The sequence below is a fragment of the Semicossyphus pulcher genome, unplaced genomic scaffold (assembly GCF_022749685.1).
Source record: "Semicossyphus pulcher isolate SPU_LCO1_2020_fin unplaced genomic scaffold, fSemPul1.0.p SCAF_14, whole genome shotgun sequence".
NCBI lineage: Eukaryota > Metazoa > Chordata > Actinopteri > Labriformes > Labridae > Semicossyphus > Semicossyphus pulcher.
In genome coordinates this window covers 31,801,315-31,816,759 of record NW_027211648.1, presented here as the reverse complement: position 1 = coordinate 31,816,759, position 15,445 = coordinate 31,801,315, and the positions used below count along the sequence as shown (strand labels likewise).

Sequence of the window (15,445 nt, the reverse complement as noted above, 5' to 3'; positions counted from 1 at the left end):
GTTAGTGCTCCTGTTGGATGTTTCGGTATTGTCTGAGTCATAATCCTACCCCAGAGGCTCATCTTTTAGAAACCCAACCACACCTTTATTCATTCTGGATGCAAAACACAGCTTATCATGAACCTACCTGCTCACCAACAGCCAACAACACCTCCTCCATGGTCATATTACCGTCCTGCGGGACTATCTGCACTCCCTGCCGGACAGTTGAAAAACAGGGACTAAAACCAATTCCAACTCCGCGCCACTCGCACGTCCACCACCGCCACTCACAATCACTGGAAATGGGAAGGAGAGAAGAGGAGTGTGAGAGGAGAGGAGTGGAGAGGAGCTGAGAGACTCTACACACAGACAGTAAATGTTGTAAATAGTCAGCACGTTTTATACTCACAGTAAACACATTTAAATGAACCTGTAGTTAAATGAAGGTGTGTGTCTGCAGAAGACGTCTCATAGGTGAAGAGTTGGTCTGAAGAATAGAAACTCTTTAAGGATCCTCTTTCATTACTTAATGAAATGAAATTAATCTGTGTTAATCTATGTGTTAATCTATGTTAATCTGTGTTAATCTATGTGTTAATTTATCTGTGTTAATTAATCTGCATGTTAATCTATGTGTTAATCTGTGTTAATTAATCTGCGTGTTAATCTATGTGTTAATCTATGTGTTAATCTATGTGTTAATCTGTGTTAATCTGTGTGTTAATCTATATGTTAATCTGTGTGTTAATCTGTGTGTTAATCTGTGTGTTAATCTGTGTTAATCTGTGTGTTAATCTGTGTTTTAATCTATGTGTTAATCTGTGTGTTAATCTATGTTAATTAATCTGTGTTAATCTATGTGTTAATCTATGTTAATCTATGTTAATCTATGTGTTAATCTGTGTTAATCTGTGTTAATTTATCTGTGTTAATTAATCTGCATGTTAATCTATGTGTTAATCTGTGTTAATTAATCTATGTGTTAATCTATGTGTTAATCTGTGTGTTAATCTGTGTGTTAATCTGTGTGTTAATCTGTGTTAATCTGTGTTTTAATCTATGTGTTAATCTTTGTGTTAATCTGTGTGTTAATCTGTGTTAATCTGTGTTAATTAATCTGTGTTAATGAATCTGCGTGTTAATCTATGTGTTAATCTGTGTTAATTAATCTGCGTGTTAATCTATGTGTTAATCTGTGTGTTAATCTGTGTGTTAATCCATGTGTTCATTTTAGTGTTCATCTGTGTGTTAATGTATGTGTTCATTTTAGTGTTCATCTGTGTGTTAATGTATGTGTTCATTTGTGTGTTCATCTGTGTGTTCATCTGTGTTTTAATCTGTGTGTTAATCTGTGTGTTAATGTATGTGTTAATCTGTTTGTTAATGTATGTGTTAATCTGTTTGTTAATGTATGTGTTAATCTGTGTGTTAATCTGTTTGTTAATGTATGTGTTAATCTGTTTGTTAATGTATGTGTTAATCTGTGTGTTAATGTGTGTGTTAATGTGTGTGTTAATCTGTGTGTTAATGTGTGTGTTAATGTGTGTGTTAATCTGTGTGTTAATCCATGTGTTCATTTTAGTGTTCATCTGTGTGTTAATGTATGTGTTCATTTGTGTGTTCATCTGTGTGTTCATCTGTGTGTTCATCTGTGTTTTAATCTGTGTGTTCATTTTAGTGTTCATCTGTGTGTTAATCTGTGTGTTAATCTGTGTGTTAATCTGTGTGTTCATCTGTGTGTTAATCCATGTGTTCATTTTAGTGTTCATCTGTGTGTTAATGTATGTGTTCATTTGTGTGTTCATCTGTGTGTTCATCTGTGTGTTAATCTGTGTGTTCATCTGTGTGTTAATCTGCGTGTTCATCTGTGTGTTAATCTGTGTGTTCATTTTAGTGTTCATCTGTGTGTTAATCTGTGTGTTAATCTGTGTGTTCATCTGTGTGTTAATCCATGTGTTCATTTTAGTGTTCATCTGTGTGTTAATGTATGTGTTCATTTGTGTGTTCATCTGTGTGTTCATCTGTGTGTTCATTTTAGTGTTCATCTGTGTGTTAATCTGTGTGTTAATCTGTGTGTTAATGTGTGTGTTAATCTGTGTGTTAATGTGTGTGTTAATCTGTGTGTTAATCTGTGTGTTAATGTGTGTGTTAATCTGTGTGTTAATGTGTGTGTTCATCTGTGTGTTAATCTGTGTGTTCATTTTAGTGTTCATCTGTGTGTTAATCTGTGTGTTAATCTGTGTGTTCATCTGTGTGTTAATCCATGTGTTCATTTTAGTGTTCATCTGTGTGTTAATGTATGTGTTCATTTGTGTGTTCATCTGTGTGTTCATCTGTGTGTTCATCTGTGTGTTCATCTGTGTGTTAATCTGTGTGTTCATTTTAGTGTTCATCTGTGTGTTAATCTGTGTGTTAATCTGTGTGTTAATGTGTGTGTTAATCTGTGTGTTAATGTGTGTGTTAATCTGTGTGTTAATGTGTGTGTTAATCTGTGTGTTAATCTGTGTGTTAATGTGTGTGTTCATCTGTGTGTTAATCTGTGTTTTAATCTGTGTGTTCATCTGTGTGTTCATTTGTGTGTTAATCTGTGTTTTAATCTGTGTGTTCATCTGTGTATTCATCTGTGTGTTCATCTGTGTGTTCATCTGTGTGTTCATCTGTGTGTTCATTTGTGTGTTAATCTGTGTGTTCATCTGTGTGTTCATCTGTGTGTTCATCTGTGTGTTCATGTGTGTGTTCATCTGTGTGTTCATCTGTGTGTTCATGTGTGTGTTCATCTGTGTGTTCATTTGTGTGTTCATCTGTGTTTTACTGTAACTACAGGATTTGCAGCTCTTTAGGTTAAAAGATGTGAAACTGCTCAAACAGCAGCTGAAGAGAAAGACCTTCACACGAGTGTCTGCAGAGTTTATGTAACGGAGTAAAGTATTCATGGTTAAATTATTGCCAAAGTAGTGCCACAGCGCCATCTATCGGCACAGTGCCAGTGCAAGACTTTGTGGGGTGGCGAGGTTCAGTGGTAGGTTGCGTTCTATGTGTGGTCTGGGATAATTAATAACTTTGTCCTGTTTTGGATGTTTATATTTCATATTTTACTGTGTATTTAACTCAAAATTGCCTGAGGTAACATTCCGATTTTAGTTCATGATTTATCCAGTATTTAAAACGATTTTCTGGACAAATATTCAACATGCATCAATGCTAAACTAGCATAAATATCTGTACTTGTTACTTTTGTTATCCAGACTGTTCTGACCTGAGACTGCTGTGATTTCCACTCGTCATTCCGCTGTGTTGCAGAGCAATAAATACCATCAGTAATCCACCTGGATGTCTGTGATGTGTAGAGGCAAGTAGAGCAGAGCTGCATCTGATCACATCTGGTTGTGACCCGTCACATTTAAACCTCAGAGTTTCTGTGACTGATTTATTTCATTAAAACACAACAAATTAAATGAAATGAAAGTTTCATGTGAACAGTGGAGCAGGTGCTGACTTTAATTATTCACACGGACACAATGAAAGCATCTGTTCCCTCCTCTGTGCTCTGGGTGCAGATGGAACAATGCTGCCTCCTGCTGGTACATCACTGCGCCTGCATCAGACTGCAGATGATATCTCGGTGTCGTCCTGGTGTTCTCTGTTCTCTGTTCTATGTTAATATAACTGCATGTTGGCTTTCACCTCTTTCTGTTTGGTTTCATTCACTTTTCTACAGAACAGACAGATTTTATCACTTTTAGTGCTCACATTAAACAAACTCAATTATCTGTCTATTAATGTGATGACACCCCAGAGAGACAGATTTCAGTCACCTGTCATGCAGCAGCATTTTATATGAAAAAAATTGGTGGGGCACCAGCTACTTCAGTAAAAAAGCTACATACCAGGAAAACATCAGTACTCTCTCTGGCTACTGATGTGTGTTTTTTAACACGTCAACAAACAGTGCTGTCATTTGTTCTGATATAACAGCTAAGTGCAGGGCTGCCAACTCTCACGCACTGACCGTGAGACTCACACTACTGACACTGTTCACATGCTCTCATGCGACAAGTCCAAAAACAAACTCATAACGTGGATAATGTGGCGCGACAAAACAGCACATAGAACTGAGCTATTAAATGATAAAATTATAACAAACTATATATAAAAAAAACATGACAGGCTCTTTCAATGGTGATGAATTTACTACATTGAATCCTTGGAATGTGCCATTAGACAGCGAGCAGACCTTACACTGTTATATCGTGATAAATCATAGGAAACAACCAGTGTGGATAACATTTGCTAAATGTAACATATTTGTAGATCGAAGCACAATATCACGCACTCAATCTTTCAGTTTCAGTTTGTCCACAGACAGAATATCTCACGCTCAGGAGCTCTGTCTCATCACGTTGTTCCAGAGGTTATAATCATGACTGAGGAGTGACTCGCAGTGTGTCTGAGGTTAAACCAGTTGCTGTTCTGACAACAGCTGTGGAGAAAATCGATCATAGTTTACGTTGTCTGTGAAGCGCTACCATGCTCTCACTTTGGCAGGCGATCATTTAAGTTGTGCCTATATATCAATATATGCCATTCTAGTCCACTGTATAATTGAATGTGCCTGTGCCACACCTGGGGGCACCTAACCACCATCCCGTACCCAGGCCTTTTAGTGATCGACAGACACATATTTATTTCAGCCTGGGACAATGTTTGAAAATGTGACAACATAGAGCGCAAAAGATTTCATCGGTCAAGTGCATATTTTCAGACGGATTGCTGCAGAAGACGTAGCACACACACAAGTTTCATTACCGCTGTCACAAGCCTCAATTAAAAATGCAATGTTTAAGCCGACTAAACCAAGTTGATGAAATTAGCCTACAGGGCCATGAGCGAACAGCAAAGAGCTCAACACACTGAAGGCCACTACGAAGCTGCAGGCAACTTTTCAGGGATACAGTGCAGTACCGTGACACCAACATGGCAACCAGCTGACAGAAAAGTATGGACACACTGACACTCGTCACCATCTATATAAATCGATCCAGCACAACAAAATGGCCAATGCACGAACCATCAGCACAAAAGCAGGATGATATAATATGCTTTCACTCACCAAAGGCTCACTTGAAGAGAAAGGCGGCTGTGCTCGAGTATTAAATCCACTTTGTTCATTTCTCAGGCTAGCTGCTGCGGTGAAGCTAAAAATGTTTTCCCTCTTCTTTCTGACAAACGTTCGCACCACGACAGACAGACAGCCAATCAACTCTGAGATATGAAATTACCGTAGTGGGGCTACACTGTCAGCCCCACTTTTCATCAAATTTGTGTGATCTACATTGAATACAGTAACACTCCGAGCATGTGTAGTCATGTTTTCCCACGTACAATACACACTGCATTGGGAGAGAGGGGCGAGCCCTTTCACGCCACCCGGGGCCGACTGCCGACATGAATCAGGAGAACGAAGTCTGAAGGAGCACGGCAGGGACCAATAAACATGAACTAAAATCCTTACACAAATCATATGCAATAAAGGAAGATGCTTTATTCATAGATTATACATCATAGCAGATAATAACCTTTTAGAATGAATAATAACACAATTTCACAACAGGTGGGGCACCCCTAATGTCCACTCGCCACTGCATACAGTGCCGTTATTTTACATGGAGGACCACAACTACATAAAGTCTGTTTTTACATGTGACTGATTTAATGTCTCCTTCTTGTATAATCAGGAGAGAAAGGTCAAATGTCACCCACATTCAGGCTGTCACATTTAGGATAAAGTATAAATGTAATGGACCGAGCAGCAGGCTGTGTGCAGACAATCAGACTGTTTTCAGGATGTGTGGTCTCTGGCTCCGGCTGATCAGAATATTAATGACGTTCACCACAGAGAGAGACAGAGAGAGACAGAGAGGTTTGAGGTTTAAAAAGTTCCTTTATTTACCGTTAGCAGGAGAAAACATATCCCTGTCACATTGTCACATGCTTAGAATGCAACAAAACATTTTCCTCAAATCAAATATTCACTGTCAGCTCTCCGTCCCCTCCCACAGAGCACAACCCCCCCCACAGCCCGCACACGAGTGAAAGCCTGCACATCGTCCATCATAGAGCCATAGGCATGTTCAACCCTCAGTCTGGCCTTTAAAAGTCCCTCCAGAACCGGTACCGGCTCCACACTACCGGCACCCTGAGCTCGGTTCCTGCGGGTCAGCCAAATGGCCAACTTGGCAGAAGCAGATAAATAGTTCATCATTGTGTGTGCAGTTTTTCAACGGGCAGCATGTACAGGGACCGCCAGCTGCCTTTCGGGGAAACGTCTGGGCCAAAGAACTCAGTCCACCTCGACTCCTTCATCCCTGACAGAGACTGCAAGTGGAGGACTTTGACACAGGTCTGATAAAGTTCCTTTTTGCCTGCATCCTGTGACAGAGCCACATTAAAGTGTCAAATCAATTGTAAAAGGGAGTGCATTAGAAGGTTTTAAAACTAGCAGACTAAGGTTGTGAATGTCTGTTTTGCCTTTGATGCTGTGAAACTTAAATTTCCCCTATAAAATAAAAGGATGTGGGTATGTGCCAGTTAAGGCTGGTTAGTATGTCTGTGCCGAGGTCATATAGGCAGGATGTGGCGTAGATGCAGGAGGAGGATTCATGTGCGCGCGGCTGAGTTGAATTGGGTAGCGACAGACGAGAGTACTGCAGCTGCTAAACCATTGACTGTTCAAATGTGAAAGAAAACGTAAGGAGAAACGAGACCTTTGAATAAACTGTTGAATTAAAAGAATCTAAAAGAAGATTATTGGGACTCTCCGTGCTGGCATCTCCCGCGGCTGAACACGCAGGAGGGGAATCAAGAACAAAGACGGGATCTAACCGATGGATTATTCCTCCTCTTGAAACTGGGTGAGACCTGTACCTTAATCGTACCTTAACCTGATCGATTGCCTTTTTAGTGGATTATTTTCTGTTTTCGGTACGAACGGACGGCAGCATCAGCGGATTAATTGTTTGCTTTCGGGGTGAAAAAGGACTAAAAGAGACTATTCGAGTGAACTTTCTTTTATTTAAGTTCATATTTCGTTAGATTTGGACTTTTAGTTGGTTTTGAAGGCATATGGGACTGATTTAAATTTTCATTTGTCGTATTGAGCTGAGGGAAGTTGAGGTCCTTGATCACCTAAGCAGCCTAACAGTACAAAGTGGCTATAAAGATTAAAATGTAAAATTGCTGTAAAGAGGGTTATTTCATTTTAAAGACAGATTCCCTCTGTTCCCTGTTTCTGTTTAAAAGTGTTATAGGTTTTCTTTTTTCTTAAAGAACCCCTTGAGCGTTAAACGTTTTATCGTCAAGATAAAAAGGTCGAGTGTTATACTTGTCCAGGTGAGGTGTTGTAAAGGACAGCAGCTGGCCTCCTCCTTCCTGCCATTCCAGAGAGTGGCAGGAACAGACAGAGTTTGGTCTCCTACAAAGGCCCTCAGATGTTGGGGTAGAGCAGCACAGACCTCCTCCACCACTCTGTTGACCAACCTGATGGAGGTGATGTTGCTCCTCTCTGTCAGGACGTCCACAGAGGTAGCCGTCAGCCTCATTAGGTGGCCCAGTTTTGTACAGCCGGCCTCTCTGAGACCGGACCTCAAACTGGCAGACTGCAGGGTTTGAGTCCTGATGAGGTTATTATAAAATAGAGGCTCCTCAAACATCCACATGCCCGGAGTCTCATTTACTGCACGTGAGATTTTAAAAGTCTGCCAGGCCTGCAGCACAGAGCCGTAAAATGGAGTCAGGCCAGTGATGTCCATATCCTCAGTTCTTAAAAGGAAAAGCTGCTTGTCGTAGCCCAGGCGTCCAGCTCTCCTCAGCAGCAGACGAGCAGTGTCCAGCCAGCTTGGACCACAGTTGTAGAGCAGCCTCTGTGCAGTCTGGAGTCTGAAAGAGGCGACTTCGGACCGGATGTTGATAAGTCCCTGCCCTCCTTCAGCCACGGGCAGATAGAGGGCTGCTGCCCTGACCCAATGATTGCCAGACCAAAAGAAGTCCAGGATGACCCTCTGTATGTCCTCCATCAGGCCTCCAGGTGGAGTCAGAGCGACGAGTCTGTGCCAAAGAGTCGAGGCGACCAAGTTATTGAAGACCAGGACTCTTCCCCTATACGACAACTGTAGCAGCAACCATTTCCATTTAGACCACCGAGCACACACACCTTCTCCTTAACTCCCTCCCAGTTCTTTGTTTTGTAACCCTCTGTGCCCAAAAAACCCCCCAACACCTTCAGCCCCTCCCTCCCCCACTCAAGTCCTCCAGGCAGACTTGGCACCGCCTGATCCCTCCACTGTCCCACCAGCAGAGCCTCGCTCTTTGCCCAGTTCACCTGTGTAGATGTTGCTTTTTCAGACAGGGACAGGGTGTCCTGCAGACACCGAACATCCCCCTGGCTGGAAACAAAAATATTCACATCATCCGCATAAGCAGAGAGTGTTGGGGGACGCTCAATGCCACAGGACCAGGGCAAAGGCAGTCCGCTGAGCCGGTCCCTCAACCTGCACAGCAAGGGCTCAATAGCTAAGCTTTACAACTGGCTTAACCCTGATCTCCAGTAGAATCTACCAGACTCTGGAGCTCTACCACCTCAGTCTCCAGGTCACTCAGACAGCGGGCCATGTGCTTGGTGACGTTGCGAGTATACTGTTGACAAAACTGTCTGACCTGGACTTTTCCAAAGTCCCACCAGCGCTGCACTGAGGAAAAAGCAGCCTTGCAGTTTCTGTGCGTCTTCCATAAATAAGTAAAAGCTTCTCTAAAACAATGATCCTTTAAAAGCCCAGTGTTAAAATGCCAGTATGCACTGGTCACCTTCACATTCTGGATAAAAAAGGAGCAGTGAACGAGACAGTGATCAGTAAAACCCACAGGAGAGATAAGACAGGACTTAAAGATGCTAAAATGATGTTTAAAACAGTAAAAGCGATCGAGTCTGGCCAGAGACAGCAGATTATCTCTGCAGTGGCTCCAGCTGTACTGCCTGCTGTTTCTGTTCACACCTCTCCACACATCTTTTAACTCATACGCCTCCACCAGACGCCTGAGCCTGGCCGCTGAGGCTGGGTGAGGCTCCAGGTGATTCCTATCTAAAAGTGCATATTCAGTGCAATTAAAATCCCCCCCCAGGAATAAAAACTCGTCAGCACAACTGTTAAGAACATCACCTAAAACATCTAAAAAACCCATCCTCTCAGAAGCTAAAACCGGAGCATAAACATTCACTAAAACCAGCTTCACATTTTCATATTGCACTTTAACCTTTAGGATATGGCCACACATGATCTCACACCAGCACGAGGAGACAGATTCTGGGTTTAGTCATCATCTTCAGTCAGCTGGGCTTTGACTTTGGTCACCATTTTCTTGAGTCTGTACACCTCCTGCTCACTGAAAGCATCTTCTTCCTTTCTCAGACGCACAACAGATTTAACAAACCCTCTGAGATCAGGGAAAAACTGATCTATTTTCACCCTCTGACCTTTAGTTTCCAGGAGAAACTTTTTAATCTTCTCCAGAGAGTAGCACACAATGGACTCCTCCTGTGAAGGAGTCCACTCACACTCCTCATCAGACAGATCCTCCTGCACCTTTTTAGCCTGAGAGCTGCTCTGCTCCTGGGCTGAGCGAGCCCGACCCGACCACGGGCCGGCAGCTCGGTTGAAAGACCGGCGCAGCTGCGCCATTGGAGGATGGTGCCAATGCACCCAATGACGGCACAGCTGCGCCACTGGAGGCCAATGTCGCTCCACCGGAGGACGGCGCCGATCCGCCTGAGGACGTTAAAAACCGTTTGAATTCAGAAAAATGTTCATCTATTGTGACCATCCTCTGCCCTTTCGTCTGTTTTAAAAACATTTTGATATTGATCACTCATCTTGTCCTCACCCAAAGTCTCTCACACCGACATGATATCATCTACATTCTCTATTGTTTTATCATCACTGCCGCAGCCTGACTCGCTTTGAGTTTCTGTTTCTGAGTGCTATCGGTCACTTTCAACTCTGAACATGGGGGGGGGGGGGGTCCTCCCTCACGACTCCAACCTCCTCCGGAGACCTAAGACCTTCTAATGTGTGAAAGAAGCTGTCCATACCGGGACAACTCTTTCATCAGCATGTCACTTTTAATGAACAGAGGGGCATTAGAAACGATAACTTTGGTGGCTGGGCTAACGAGGGGGAGAACAGGAGTGAAGGTGCCCTGTATAACCACACCTCTCTCCACCACCTCGCTAACCTTCGCCGTAGCATCCAGAAACATTACAATGGCCCCGTTCATCCTGGAGGCCGTCTTCACAGACTCATACCCGACCACTTTGCCCACAGCCAGCCCGGCCTCCTCCACACTGCACTGCACTGAGGGCACCACTTTGATGGCATGTCGGCGAGACAGCTGCTCAAACTCAGCAGCAGCAGCCTGCCGGCATGGTAGCAAGTTAGTACACACGCACACACACACGCACCACACACTCTCTCACATGCACACCACTAAACTACACTGCCCTGACAAGCAACAACTAAAGACAAAACAAGTAAACACAAAGTAAGCTAAAGTAAAGTTCGCCAAAAAACTCACTCACGCAAACAATCTAAACCAATGGGGTAGCTCCTGTAAAGGAAGTTAGAGCTTTTCTCTCTACATCCTCCATGTAGAGATTAGCCACTATTGGAGACACTGGTGAGCCCATGGCACAGCCATGCTTCTGTCTGTAGAAACCTTCATTGTACTGAAAGGTCCAATGTGAGAGTGGTTCTGTGAGGTAGGGTTGTGTACTGTAGCAGACGCTCCTTGATTGTCTTGACTGCCTCCATGAAGGGAATGCATATGAAAAGGGAGGTCACATCATATATCTACTGTTAAGTTCCTTACCTTGTTGGTAAAATCCTGGGAGTTCTTCACATGGTGTGGAGTGTTACCAACCATGGCGGCTAGGACTGTAGATAGGTGTTTGGATATGTTGTAGGTGACTGAGTTGACGCTGCCGATGATGGGTCTGAGTGGAGCTCCTTCCTTGTGAATTTTTGTGAGTCCATAAATACAGGAAATCGCTTCTCCTGGATACAGATGGTAGTAAAATGTTCTGTCGATTATATTGTCCTTTTCAAGAAGTTGTAGGAAATTGATAACCTTTTTATTATAGCCAATAGTTGGATCTTATCTGAGGGTTTCATAGGTGGCTGTGTCACTAAGAAGCTCTGTTACCTTAGAATGGTAGGCTTCTGTGTTAAGCACCACTGTGCATCTTCCTTTGTCCGCTGGCAAGATAGTGATGTTCTTGTCTCTTTGTAGAGATGCCAATGCCCCCCTTTCCTGGATGGAAAGGTTGGTTGTGGGGGGCTCTAGCACTTGCGAGGGCAGCTGTTTCCTTTAACCTCAGTTGTTCTGCTTCTGTATCCGATCATTTATTGCTTCTTATAGCTTTTAGACCTTTGGCTAAGACATTCTTCTCCGGGTGGGTGAGTTCCCTGTTGGACAGATTTTTCACCCACTTCTCATGTTTTGCTGGCTTTGCTGAAATGTCTTCCTTGAGTTGATTGTTGTTTTCTGTGGGAATTGCTGTGTCTTGCATGTAAAGAAAGGAATTTGCTTGTCTGTTGTTCCTTTACCTTATTGTGTTGTGTAGTCTGTATCCTTGAGACAAACTTGGAAACTTCCTCCATAACTTCACAAGGTAGGTACGAGGACAAATCCTCATTGCCAATATAACATTGCTATATTAAAATTGTTTAACCTCATTCTGAGTATTGAACATTTCCCTGACCTCTGGAGCGAAGCAATTATCACACCAGTCTTTAAAAAGTGGAAATGAATTTGACCCAAACAATTACAGAGGCATATGTGTCAGCAACAATCTGGGAAAATTATTCTGCTGCATCCTCAACAGCTGACTGCAAGACTTCCTCAGTGAGCCAGTGTCCTGAGCAAGAGCCAGATTGGATTTACACCAACACATGGAACTACAGACCACATGTATCCTCCACACTCTCATTAACAAACACCTCCAACCAGCACATGGAACTACAGACCACATGTATCCTCCAACCAGCACATGGAACTACAGACCACATGTATCCTCCAACCAGCACATGGAACTACAGACCACATGTATCCTCCACACTCTCATTAACAAACACCTCCAACCAGCACATGGAACTACAGACCACATGTATCCTCCACACTCTCATTAACAAACACCTCCACCAACACATGGAACTACAGACCACATGTATCCTCCACGCCCTCATTAACAAACACCTCCACCAGCACATGGAACTACAGACCACATGTATCCTCCACGCCCTCATTAACAAACACCTCCACCAACACATGGAACTACAGACCACATGTATCCTCCACGCCCTCATTAACAAACACCTCCACCAGCACATGGAACTACAGACCACATGTATCCTCCACACTCTCATTAACAAACACCTCCAACCAGCACATGGAACTACAGACCACATGTATCCTCCACACTCTCATTAACAAACACCTCCACCAACACATGGAACTACAGACCACATGTATCCTCCACGCCCTCATTAACAAACACCTCCACCAGCACATGGAACTACAGACCACATGTATCCTCCACGCCCTCATTAACAAACACCTCCACCAACACATGGAACTACAGACCACATGTATCCTCCACGCCCTCATTAACAAACACCTCCACCAGCACATGGAACTACAGACCACATGTATCCTCCACACTCTCATTAACAAACACCTCCACCAGCACATGGAACTACAGACCACATGTATCCTCCACGCCCTCATTAACAAACACCTCCACCAACACATGGAACTACAGACCACATGTATCCTCCACGCCCTCATTAACAAACACCTCCACCAGCACATGGAACTACAGACCACATGTATCCTCCATGCCCTCATTAACAAACACCTCCACCAACACATGGAACTACAGACCACATGTATCCTCCACGCCCTCATTAACAAACACCTCCACCAGCACATGGAACTACAGACCACATGTATCCTCCACACTCTCATTAACAAACACCTCCAACCAGCACATGGAACTACAGACCACATGTATCCTCCACACTCTCATTAACAAACACCTCCAACCAGCACATGGAACTACAGACCACATGTATCCTCCACACTCTCATTAACAAACACCTCCACCAACACATGGAACTACAGACCACATGTATCCTCCACGCCCTCATTAACAAACACCTCCACCAGCACATGGAACTACAGACCACATGTATCCTCCACGCCCTCATTAACAAACACCTCCACCAACACATGGAACTACAGACCACATGTATCCTCCACGCCCTCATTAACAAACACCTCCACCAACACATGGAACTACAGACCACATGTATCCTCCACGCCCTCATTAACAAACACCTCCACCAGCACATGGAACTACAGACCACATGTATCCTCCATGCCCTCATTAACAAACACCTCCACCAGCACATGGAACTACAGACCACATGTATCCTCCACACTCTCATTAACAAACACCTCCACCAGCACATGGAACTACAGTCCACATGTATCCTCCACGCCCTCATTAACAAACACCTCCACCAGCACATGGAACTACAGACCACATGTATCCTCCAACCAGCACATGGAACTACAGACCAGATGTATCCTCCACACTCTCATTAACAAACACCTCCAACCAGCACATGGAACTACAGACCACATGTATCCTCCACACTCTCATTAACAAACACCTCCACCAGCACATGGAACTACAGTCCACATGTATCCTCCACACTCTCATTAACAAACACCTCCACCAGCACATGGAACTACAGACCACATGTATCCTCCACGCCCTCATTAACAAACACCTCCACCAGCACATGGAACTACAGACCACATGTATCCTCCAACCAGCACATGGAACTACAGACCAGATGTATCCTCCACACTCTCATTAACAAACACCTCCAACCAGCACATGGAACTACAGACCACATGTATCCTCCACGCCCTCATTAACAAACACCTCCACCAGCACATGGAACTACAGACCACATGTATCCTCCACGCCCTCATTAACAAACACCTCCACCAGCACATGGAACTACAGACCACATGTATCCTCCACGCCCTCATTAACAAACACCTCCACCAGGATTCTATTACAGAACCCATCTCCCTTTATGGGTGCTAGGGCTGGGGTCCACTCGGCAACCAAGACCATGACTTTACAAATTGGGACAAACACCAAACTGAGACTCTGCATGAAGAATTCTGTGAATCCATTCTCCGCATCCAACGAAAACACCAAACAAGGCATGCAGAGCACAATTAGGACGATATCCACTACTTATCAAAATCCAAAAGAGAGCATTTCAATTTTATAACCATCTAAAAGAAAGTGACCCCGACACGCTCCATAACAGAGCCCTCACCTCTACAGAGACTGGACAGAGCTGCCCCCTCAGCCAGCTGGTCCTGGGACTCCGTTCACAAGCAGAGCCCCCAGACAGAAACCCACGTATCACGTGGTTCACGTCATATCGTCTGCTTGTTTGGGTCACTCAGATAAAGGTTCAGTTAGGGTTGACATCATGGAGGTTCTTTAATTTTGGTTCTTTTGGAACTCGAACCCCCAGTCCTAACTGTCCCATCTTTACTCAGTGACAGTCCTGAGCCGATCACACCATGCATGGTTTTCATGAACTTAGAGATAATCTTCTTAACAATAACAATAACTTTATTGATCCCCAAAGGGAAATTCACTTGTCTTTATTGAAGAATTAAAAAGTCTGATGGCTGTGGATACAAAAGATCTTCTACATCTCTCCGTCCTGCAACGAAGAGAGACGAGCCGTCCCCCACCGTTGTTTCTTTGGTCCATCAAGGTGTGATGAAGTGGATGATCCGTGTTGATTAGAATGGCCTCAACCTTAGTCTGTATCCTGGCAACTATTTCATGGGGAACTTCACGTGGAACTTCAGCAGCTGCCTTGGGTGGGATGTACACCAGTATTGTTATATGACTGAATTCTCTTGGTACAAAGTATGGGCGCATATCAACTGCCAGTCATTCAGTATCTGGACAACACATCATCTCCTTGACAGCAACATGAGCAGGATTACACCATCTCTGGTGCACAAATAAAGCCAGGCCCCCTCCTTTTTTTTTATGTCACTAGATTTAGCGTCTCTGTCTGACTGTAAGAGAGTGAAGCCGGGTCGATCCACGCTGGAGTCTGAGATGTTTTCATTCAACCAGGTTTCAGTAAGACACAGAAAACTGCACTCACAGTATACTTTCTGAGTCTTCACCAACATCTCTAACTCATCACCTTTGTTGGGCAGAGAGTTGACACCTCCCACGATGACTGATGGCAGACATCTGCTTACATCTCCATTTCCAAGCCTTCACCTTTGCACCAGC

At 43.8% G+C, this 15,445-nt stretch overlaps 1 pseudogene; it reads right to left on the bottom strand.

Annotated features, from left to right (window-relative positions):
* Window positions 1-9,344: 9,344 nt before the first annotated feature.
* Window positions 9,345-15,339, bottom strand: LOC138590784 (uncharacterized; annotated as a pseudogene).
* Window positions 15,340-15,445: the final 106 nt, after the last annotated feature.